This window comes from Carcharhinus amblyrhynchos, chromosome 22, assembly GCF_965287045.1.
Source record: "Carcharhinus amblyrhynchos chromosome 22, sCarAmb.v2.hapA, whole genome shotgun sequence".
Classification (NCBI taxonomy): Eukaryota; Metazoa; Chordata; class Chondrichthyes; order Carcharhiniformes; family Carcharhinidae; genus Carcharhinus; species Carcharhinus amblyrhynchos.
In genome coordinates this window covers 39,048,988-39,059,998 of record NC_137345.1, presented here as the reverse complement: position 1 = coordinate 39,059,998, position 11,011 = coordinate 39,048,988, and the positions used below count along the sequence as shown (strand labels likewise).

The window sequence follows — 11,011 nt, the reverse complement described above, 5'->3', positions numbered from 1 at the left end:
CTCCACAAAACCATGCTGACTATCTCCAATCAATTCATTACTCTCCAAATAACTATAAATCCTATCCCTAATAATTTTTTCTAAAACCTTACCCACAACAGAAGTAAGACTCACCGGTCTATAATTCCCGGGGAAGTCTCTGTTCCCCTTCTTAAACAATGGGACAGCATTCGCCATAGGTGGATTGGCCGTGCTAACTTGCACCTTAGTGTCAGGGGGATTAGTGGGTAAAATGCTTGGGATTACAGGGATAGTGCCTGGGTGGGATTGTTGTCGGTGCAGGCTCGGTGGGCCGAATAGCCTCTTCCTGCACTGTAGGGATTCTATGATTCGTGAACAAATGCGGGTGGCACAGCGGTACAGTGGTTAGCACTGCTGCCTCACAGTGTCAGGGACCAGGGTTTGATTCCCGGCTTGGGTCACTGTCTGTGTGTAGTCTGCACGTTTTCCCCATGTCTGCATGGGTTTCCTCCGGGTGCTCCAGTTCCTTCCCGCAGTTGGAAAGGCATGCTGATTAGATGCATTGGCCATGCTAAATTCTCCCTCAGTGTACCCGAACAGGCGCCGGAGTGTGGTGACTAGGGGATTTTCACAGTAACTTTAATTCAACCACCAAATGCACCCCTCACCTCCGTACTCCAATGCCACCCTACCCTACAGAAACCACTGCTCACCTCCATACTCCAACACCACCCTACCCTACAGAAACCACCCCTCAGCTCCATACCCCAATGCCACCCTACCCTACAGAAACCACCCCTCACCTCCATACCCCAATGCCACCCTACCCTACAGAAACCACCCCTCAGCTCCATACCCCAATGCCACCCTACCCTACAGAAACCACCCCTCACCTCCATACCCCAATGCCACCCTACCCTACAGAAACCACCCCTCACCTCCATACCCCAATGCCACCCTACCCTACAGAAACCACCCCTCACCGCCATGCGCCAATGCCACCCTACCCGACAGAAACAGAGCAGGCGGGCAATTTGTAATTGCCCCTTGTGACTAACGCCCTCTGATTTTGTTGCAGTCCAATGGATATTAACCTGTTCTTTTTAGCAAGTGACTTGGACAGCTACTGGAAGCAGAAGGTTCTGCTGTAAATATAATATATTTTGGAACATACTCCAGTCATAACCCAGGTTTGTGTGAAGAACCTTTTTCTACACTGAGTTGAGGATAGGTGCAGGGACCCCGACCCTTTTTCCCACTCCTCGGTGTATCATAACATTTTGAAATTTATAAGGATGAATGTGTCAACTCAGTGAATATACTTTACTTTATATGGACTGATTGCAATGAGATCAGTCTGACAAAGTTTCTTGCGTTAAGTAAACAAGTAAAGGGTTAATTTTTATTGTCTAAAAACCCACATAGGTAATGATATTAAAACACAATGTCACAACACACACAAGCATGCAAAAATACAAGTTATGAGGTAAAGCAGGTTATCATTTGGACAAATTAAGATTTAATAATAAAAAAACAAAGGTATAAAGAGTTCACTCATTATGAGTCATTTTTGTCCATGGCTGGGGCAGATCTTAAAGTTGTAGTCCTGGCTTTTATCCTCCAGATGCAGCTTTGGAAATCTTCTTTAGAATGTTCACCATATGTTATTGGCAGGCAGGCTGCAATGTAGTACAGAAGGAAAGGCAAGCAGCTTTTTTATTGCCTTTCAGATGTTCCTTCACCAGCCTGCCCCACAGACAGCAGTTTTGTAGTAAAAGACATTTAAAAATCAGGGTTTTTGGTCATCTGATGACTGGCCATTGATATGCAAAGGAAAACAATCAATAGTCTATCCATGTTATGAAGTAAGTTTCCACCTCCCATTGTCAAAACCATCAACATTCACTAGAAGTTGTTTAGTTAGTTCTCCTTTGTTTCCTGGTAATCTTGGAAATGGAAGATCTGGGGCCTGCTTGTCCTTGTTTTGATGTGATTCCTTGGGGAGATAGTTGGGTGGGGGCTGGGGGGCAGGTAGATTTAAAGTGTGGGCAGGTAGGAAGAATGGGCAAATGGCAGCCCTCAGAGAGAAAACCCCAGCTTCCGTCCTGCCCTTTGAAGATTTTATTGAAAATTCAGGGCGCCCACTCCTGCCCAACTGCGCATATCAAATGCTTCAGGGCATCGGTAGTGCATTATCAAGGTCGGTTGACTTGGTAACAAGTTTAATTGATCCTTGATTATCTATAAATATGCCAAGCAGCCTCTAATTTCGGCACCTGCCCAACCCCCACGGGGTGAGGTTGAGGGAGGGTGTGAAGGTAGTGGGGTGGGTGCCAACCCTACGTTATGTGACCTCTGCCGAAAACATGCCCAGTAAAAAGTCTGACAACACCAGGTTTTAGTTCAACCGATTTATTTGATAGTAAACGCACAAGCGTTTACTATCAAATAAATCGGTTGGACTAAAACCTGGTGTTGTCAGACTTTTTACTGTGTTTACCCCAGTCCAACGCCGGCACATCCACATCATGAAAACATGCCCAGCAGGGACACGTAAAATGCAATCCTTGCATCTATTTTGTCAAGCAAAACCTGTCAGGAAGAGGGTCTGGATCCAGAACAAATCCAGAGATTATTTTTCCTTTGTGGAGCAGATGAACAGAGGTATTTCTCTCATGCTCAATGTGGAACCCTGGAGCAGGCTTCCTCTGTCCCCAACCCTTCAACAACAATATCCTCTCCCACCACAATCCCCTGATTCCAGCATGAATTTAACCTAATGCTGGGGATTGTTCCATCAGGTTAGCGTTCCCCCCGCCCCCTGGCTGTAGGCCAGGGGGAAGATTAATAGTATGCGTGCAGGGGAGGTCAGGAGCTGATATCTCCTGGGCCTCATCCTGGAGAGAGCCACATGGTTTGTCTCCCTCAGCCCTCCCACACCCAAAGCATTGCCTCTCACACACTGATCCTGCTGAGGGACAGTATTGCTGCTCTTGGGCATTGCATCCCACAATGTGCTTCTAATCAATAGCCCAACATCAGAATGTATTCCATTGTTTCTGTATCCACTAGGATCATGGGATGGAAGTTTGGAAGAAACAAACAAGGAATTATCAAGAACATAAGATAATGGATTCAGATTTACCATAGGAATGGTGTGGCATGGTGGCACAGTGGTTAACACTGCTGCCTCACAGCGCCAGGGATCTGGGTTTGGTTCTCAGCTTGGGTGATTATGTGCGTGGAGTTTGCACATTCTCCCTATGTCTGTGTGGGTTTCCTCCAGGTGCTCTGATTTCCTCCCAACTCTAAAGATGTGCAGGTTAGGTGGATTGGCCATGCTAAATTGCCACTTAATATCCCAAGATGTATAGATTAGGGGGGTTACAAGGATAGAGCCTGAGTAGCACTGTATGGATTCTATGATATCTCTTACCCTTTGACTTTTTTTATTTTTGCTCATGAGATGTGGGCTTTGCTACTGGGCCTTTATTTATTGCCCATCCCCAATTTCCCTCAAACTGCATGGCTTGCTAGGTCATTTCATAGGGTATATTATTTAAGAATCAACTACATTGCTGCAAATCTGGAGTCATCAATAGGCCAAACCAGGTAAGGGCAGCAGATTTCCTTCCATATAGGACATTAGTGAACGAGATGCATTTTTATAACAATTGACAATGGACCTTTAATTCCAGATCTCTATTGAATTAAAACGTCAACATCTGCCATGATGGGATTTGAACCCCAGTCCCTAGAGCATTGGCCTAGGTCTTTGGATTACTAGCCCGGTGACAATACCATCACCTCCCCTAATTGCGAAAATGTTAATTGGGTTAATATTACATAAAAGTTAAAAAATATCACAGTCACAGAATTGTTACAATGCAAAGGGAGGTCACTTGGCCTATCATCTCTTCAAATGAGCATTAAGACTTGGTACCCTTCTCCTGCCATTTCCTCGTACTTTTGCACAATAATCATCTAATGTCCTTTTGAATGCCTCAGTTGAACCTGCCTCCACCACAATTCCAGGCAATACATTCCAGACCCAAATCACTTGCGGTGTGGGAAAACTTCTTCACATCATATTTGCTTCTGTTGCAAATCATTTTAAATCACTGTGCCCTCCGATTCTCAATCCTTTTATAAGCAGGAACAATTTTTCCCTATCCACTCTGTCCAGCCCCTTCATGATTTTGAATATCTCTATCAAACCTCCTCTCAGCCTTCTTCTCTCCAAGGAGAACAGTCCTAACCTCTGCAATCAATCCTCATAACTGAAGATTTACATCCCTGGAACCATGCTTGCTGTGTAATGGACTTTATTTTTCACTATTAAATTTCACTGCCAGATTTTATATGTGCCCTGATTGAAGCTATCCATCAATAGAACATAGGTGCTTAAAAGATACCTTAATCTGCCAATATTTTTGGAAAGAGAGCCATATTGGGTTAATTACAGACTGGAGAAGAATAAGAATTGAATCCACCTTTTATAAATACAGCAACTATTTTGGAAATTCTTTCCACCTGGGTAACAAATGGCTAACAATGAAGCACATTAACTTTCATGTATGGCACTCTTGCATTGACCTATCTCAGATATGTCGATATTTTCAATTCAAAGTTCTGACCAAAAAGGTGTTGTGACAAGCGATCACCAAAGCTTCAAAGCAGGTTGGACACCCTGCTAAGCACTGCAGATTTGAGTACCATGGTCAGAGATGTGGAAACATTGCGCTTTGACCGTGAACTCTGGATTATGACATCCCCTAATGTCCTCAAACATTCCGAGAATTACGTCTTTTACTCAAACTGACCAAATTGGGATTTGTTCAAATGTTTGGCTCGGATTTTGATGTTTGGCACTGACATTATATAATGAATAGAAAAATAGTTTCCTTCAGTGCACTGCCTGCCTGCTTGCCCTTACCTAAATGAGTTGGTAAAAAGAATGAAAATTTGAAAACAGGGTATTAGGAGATAAACATAATTTGGAGATTTCTGTGACCTGCCTATGGACAGCAATGATGAGCCAGTTCTGTTTGATTTATTCTCACTAGGGGCTGCCCTTTCTCTGACCCAGGAGGGGGCTGTGTGGGAAGCTAGTTAGTGAGATAGGCCACTAGTGCTGTTCTGCAGAATGTCTGGAGCCAGAGTGTTTGCAAAAAGCCTCTGATAAATAGGCAAAAAAGGCCTTGCTCGTTCCAGCTGGACTTCAGTGACGCTCAGAGATCATTGAATCCTCACGTAACAATTCAGCAGCAGAAAGGTCCTGTTCTCCACCAAATACTGGTAAGCAGAATTAAACAACTATATTTTTATTTTTAATTTAGTTTTGGTGAGTCATTTAAAATACTGTTTAAATTCTGGATACTATCACAAAAATATTGGCTTATTTAACTCGCTGAACTTCTGAAACTAAAAGGTAATTTTAATTTCCGGGGATCTGTAGCAAACAATTAACAACAATGGAATAAATTAGATGTATTATTCAACCAATGAGGTAATAGTAATCTGATGTATAATACCCATGTAACAAGGCATATTCAGTTTGCCTCCCCAAAAGGTTCTATAAGTTGGTTATACGTTCGTTGTAAAATACAACATTCCCATCATGACTATGATTCAGAAGAAGCTCTTAAACTTAAATAAGTGGTTTGGGATTGCCTAAGGTAGCAAAAGGAGCTATTTAGAAGCAGGTTCTTTCTTTAACTGTGTATTAACATGGACAGTTGTCACTGTCCATTAACAAAGAAATAGTGTATCAGTCCTGGACACAATAAAACATTCATCTTTCAAGATCAGTCAATTTGTCTTTTGACTTGAATTTGCCATTGGTGATATTGGAAGACAAATATCAAACAATCCCTTGTCCCCTATTTTGATGCAGACAATAACCTAGAATAGAGAAGTCATATGAATACATAAAAGTTTCTCCTCACCTTTCTAATAGTCATGTCAGATGGTTGTAAATTAATCTTTATTTAATTTTTCTAATTGCAATCTATAAAGAGTTATGAATGATGTTTTAGCTTAAAGATTTTCACAAAATTGATACAAATTAAGTTCAAATCCCAAAGTACCAGCATTCAATTGTAAAGTTTCTTATTCCATGATAATATGGGATATTTCCATTGCACAGTGCTGGCCAAGTACACAAGAGGTGAAAGAACAGTGTATTGTATATATATCTAATGGTCATCAAGCCACCTAAAATATTCTACAGTGAATTTAAAAAACCATGATAAGCTTCAGAGAATTATTTGATACCATTAAATAAGTAGTATATACAGTCGCTGCTGTGCAACTTCTGTGAAAGTCAGTTGTGGTTTGTGAAGTCGGTTTGGTTTGGTAAATCCAATGACTGCTGAAGTAGCCTCATTGCAATGCGAGTAAGTCACAAGCACAGTAAAAAAAACTACCTAACACAACTAGTGAAGCTTTGTTTTGTTATTGAGAAATCTTGATTAACGACCAAAGCCCAGAGTACAGGAACTCACCAAGGTTGAAACCAGTAGAATTAGTAAATGAAAAGTGGTAACTCGGCGGTTGCTTTTTAAAATCTTTATTGAATATAGGAAGAAGAATAGACTGGGAAGAATTCAATGGTTTAGAATTTTCAGGTCTTGGGAGATGCTGGGGTGTGCCTCAGTTTTATAACAATGAGAATGCAGCAAGGAGTAGGATTAATAAAGTTCTGTATACTTCATGTCAGGTGAGAAACAGAGAAGACTGACCATAGTATTATCAATAGTAACATCATCAATAAAGTTTGCAATAGAAAGGAAGAGAGAGATTAGAGTTGGGAGATTTATTTTCTTTCATCTAATTAGGAATGTGAGAAAAGTAAGAGAAGAATCTCCCCACGTATGAGAAGAATGATGTGGACATGCTGCCATTGGACTGAGGTGGGCACAATAAATAGCCTCATAACACCAGGTTAAAGTCCAACAAATTTATTTGGGTCACGAGCTTTCAGGGTGTTTTTCCTTCATTAGGTGAGACACATTCACTTGACGAAGGAGCAGTGCTCTGGAAGCTCATTGGACTTTAAATAAACCTGTTGGACTTTAATCTTGTGTTGCGAGACTACTACTGTGCCAACACCAGCATCTCCACATCATGGCTACCACCCACACTGCAAACTGCTGGCTCAAAGTGGAGAGGATCTCCAAGAAGATTGTGCATATCAACAGACTCACTTGATGAAGGAGCAGTGGTCCGAAAGCTTATGATATCAAATAAACCTGCTGGACTTTAACCTGGTGTTGTGAGACTTTTTACTATGAGAAGCATATTCAAGATTTTGACCAAATGGGGGCAGTACGGTGGCACAGTGATTAGCACTGCTGCCTCACAGTGCCAGGGACCTGGGTTCAATTCCTGTCTTGGGTGTCCGTCTGTATGGAGTTTGCACATTCTCTCTGTGTCTTCATGGGTTTTCTCCGGATGCTCCCAAGGTCCAAAAGAAGTGCTGGTTAAGTGCCTCAGTGTACCTAAATAGGCACCAGTCTGGCGACTAGGGGATTTTCACAGTAACTTCATTGCAGTGTTAATGTAAGTCTACTTGTGACGCTAATAAATAAACACTAAAAAATTGAACTTCATAGAGAACATGGAAAGCCAAGGGTTGATGATAGGCACTTGCATTCTTTTAGGTGACAGCTGTGTTTGAAGTATAGGACAGAATTTTCTCTTTTTTTAACAATGTGCTGACTCAGGTGAGAAAAGCTGCTATGCCTGATGTGTAGCCTTGTCAGTTGCACTGTCAGCTTTTCCCATCATATTTTTTGACATGTCATAAAATCCTGGAAGCAGGTCCCACAATGAGCTCACCCCAATCTTAAAATAATAAAATAAAAACAGAGTCACAAATGCCCCATCATGGACTCGAGAACTCCTCCTCCCCTCCCCACAGACTCAGGCTTCCCCACCCTAAAACTCCCCCTGGAATCCTCCCAACCCCCACCCTCCCATCCGACAGCCCCCCTGGCACTGCTGGGCAGTGGACATAGATAGACTACTAATATGGGAAGAAACATGGAAGCTGAATTTTAACGCAGCAAGGTATGAAGTGATAAATTTTGGTAGAAAGCGTGAGAAGAGGCAATATAACTAAATGATATGGTTTGAAGGGGATGTAGGAACAGATGTAGGACAAGCCTTGCTTGTCCTTCCCATTGACGACTCTTTGCCCCAGGTCCTGGGGTTACACGTACACAAGTGATTAAACATAGTGGACAAGTAGCACAGTGGTTAGCACTGCTGCCTCACAGCTTTAGGGACCTGGGTTCAATTCTCGGCAATGGGTCACTGTCTGTGTGGAGTCTGCACATTCTCCCCGTGTCTGTGTGGATTTCCTCTGGTTGTTCCAATTTCCTCCCACAATCCAAAGATGTGCGGGTTAGGTTGATTAGACATGTTAAATTGCCCCTTAGTGTCCTGGGATGTGTAGGTTAGACAGATTAACAGGGTAAATGTGTGGGGTTGTGGGGATGGGCCCGGGGGCGGGGGGAGGGGGGGGTGGTGGATTGTTGTTAGTGGAGACTTGGTGGCCTGAATGGCCTTATTCTGCACTTTGGGCCTTTGTTGTGGTGGCAGCATGAGTCCGTAGCACAGTACTGTCCAGATAGACACTACTATGTAGCAGGGGCCAGTAGATGTCTGTACTCTCCAGCTCCAGGCACTGCACTGATCTGACTCAGTGACTCAGGGGGGCCATGGGCCCAGCAACACGACACTGTCCATGAATACCAGCTCGTCATGGACATGGAGGGCAGGAACCCATATTCCTCAGCAGTGTGGTGAACAGTGCATCAAGAGCAGCAACAGCACTATGGCAGAAAGTTGTTGCACTCAGCTCAAAGTCTCTTGCAAACTGAGGACTGTTCATGCACACCACTCTTCCACTCTCTAGCAATCAGCTTTTAAACCAATATAATTTCATGCTGGTGTGACACAAGATTGAAAACGTTGATGGGATTCTGGCAAGCGTCCATTTTAATCAGCATTCATATGTAAGTAAATGTAAATGGCATTTACACGTCACCAGCCAGCAGGAAGAATGGCCCGCCATTGGGAGAATTGCAACATAGTTTTATGCTGGCTGGTTTTCAACTTTTTGTCTCCCGTTAGATTCTTCACTCGCAACACCACCACTCCCTCCCCCATCAAACCAGCAGGCGGGATAGGAGAATTCCACCCTCACTAGATTAATATCAGGGATGAGGGACTTCTATGTTAGGAAGAAATTGGTGATATTTGGGTTGTTATCCCCAAAGTAGAGATTATGAGATGTGATAGAAATGTTCAAAATCATGAATGGCTTTGACTGAATAAATTAGACACAATGGCCAGTAACCAGAAGACACAGACTTAAGGTAATTGGCAAACGAACCAGAAGAAATATGTCGATTATGTGGCCAGCTATTATAATTGGAACTACACTGCATGGAAAGGTGCTAGAAGCAGAGTGAATTGTAACATTCTTCAGAGAATTGAATAGTTTCTTGAAGAGACATCATTCAGAGCAATGGAAAGGAGCAGGGGGGTAGGATTAATTGGACAGCAGGCACAAGTATAATCTGCCGAATAATCTTTTTCTGTGTTGTATCATTTTATGGTTGTAATTACTCTCTAGCCTATACGCAAATAGCATAAAAGTGGACAGCACAGCATGCAGTGTGTAATATATAACATTAAACATGCAGGATAAAACAGCCATGCAGTATATGTAATGTACAACCAAAGGATATAGAGCTCACAGTGTGTAGAGTGGGCTCTGCATTGTATAATGCACGGACTGGCAATTATTGTTTCAGTGCAAACTACATTGTGCCCAATACAAAATATACTGTAATACTAATCCCATTTGATACAGGATGAAATAGATATAACTTTTAGTTCACGCAAAAACATCGACTATCACTGTTTGCTGTGCAGATACATGGATTTGGGCCAGGGTCTGCAGGAGTTTGCACATTCTCCCCGTGATTGCGTGGGTTTTCTCCGGGTGCTCCAGTTTCCTCCCACACCCCAAAAACGTGCTCTTAGGCTGATTGGTGTAACAAATAATCCCTAAATTAGTCTTCCCTCAATCTTCCCCAATAGGCGTTGACAAAGGTCATAGGTAGAGGAGGGCACTCATAATGTTAAAATGGCGGCACGAGCTCGTTGGGCCAAAGGGCCCGTTTCCCGTGCTGTGTTGTTCTTTGTTCTTTGTTCAAAAGTGGACATTTGTCTTTGTCATCCCCTCCAGTATAACATCATCATACAATCATTAATTTAAAAACAATGAATATGTCATATGTACCAGCATTCATACATCTGTTCATATTTAACATACATCCTTACCATACAAACAAAACATATTTCAAGCTGCCACAAAAATGCTTACTGCAGCTGAATAAATAAAATCAATAAAAATAGCAGTAAAAACCAGAAGAGGCAGTGTTCTAAAATGTGCGTGATAACTCAGTGTGTTTAAATTCTGCCACTGATATCTGACAGAAATTTCATAGTGTCCAGGTCAAGTTCATGAAATTATATCAGATTTTAACAGTATATCAGTGACAAAAACATAAACATGCATTGATTTATCTGGAGAATGAAATACATATTTATATGGTTCTGTTCATAAAGACTTCCCAAAGCACTTCACAGGCAGTGAATTTCTAAATTGTACTCAATGTTGTAATATAGGAAATGTGGAAACCATTTGTTGTGCAACAAAGTTCCACAAACAGCAATACTAGATAATGACCAAGGATCTAATCTTCCGCGAAGCTGCAATCATCATTGGAATGCTGTTCCAGGCCTAGACGCTGCTCCGCATTTCTTGCTGGGTTTTCCAAGCCCAGGCTTTGCTGAAATGCAGAGTGCAGTGTCCATCAGAGAGCTCCATCATAATGCTGCAGCCTTGGGGCGGGGCGGGGGGTGGGGGGGCACAATAAGACACACCCCTTTTTTCTGGTGCTAGTTACTATACCATAAGTTTAAAGATCCAGTATGAATGTTAGTGATTGGATGCATGATGAGTGGATGA

At 42.4% G+C, this 11,011-nt stretch overlaps 1 protein-coding gene across 1 annotated transcript in view; it reads left to right on the top strand.

Annotated features, from left to right (window-relative positions):
• The first annotated feature begins 5,173 nt into the window (after positions 1-5,173).
• The window catches only part of LOC145356879 (bile acid receptor-like), a 158,283-nt gene continuing 152,445 nt past the window's right edge, over positions 5,174-11,011 (top strand). The window contains exon 1 of the mRNA XM_080209848.1: positions 5,174-5,259. The gene's annotated coding sequence lies outside the window, so the exon portion shown is untranslated. The remainder of the gene's footprint in view (positions 5,260-11,011) is intronic.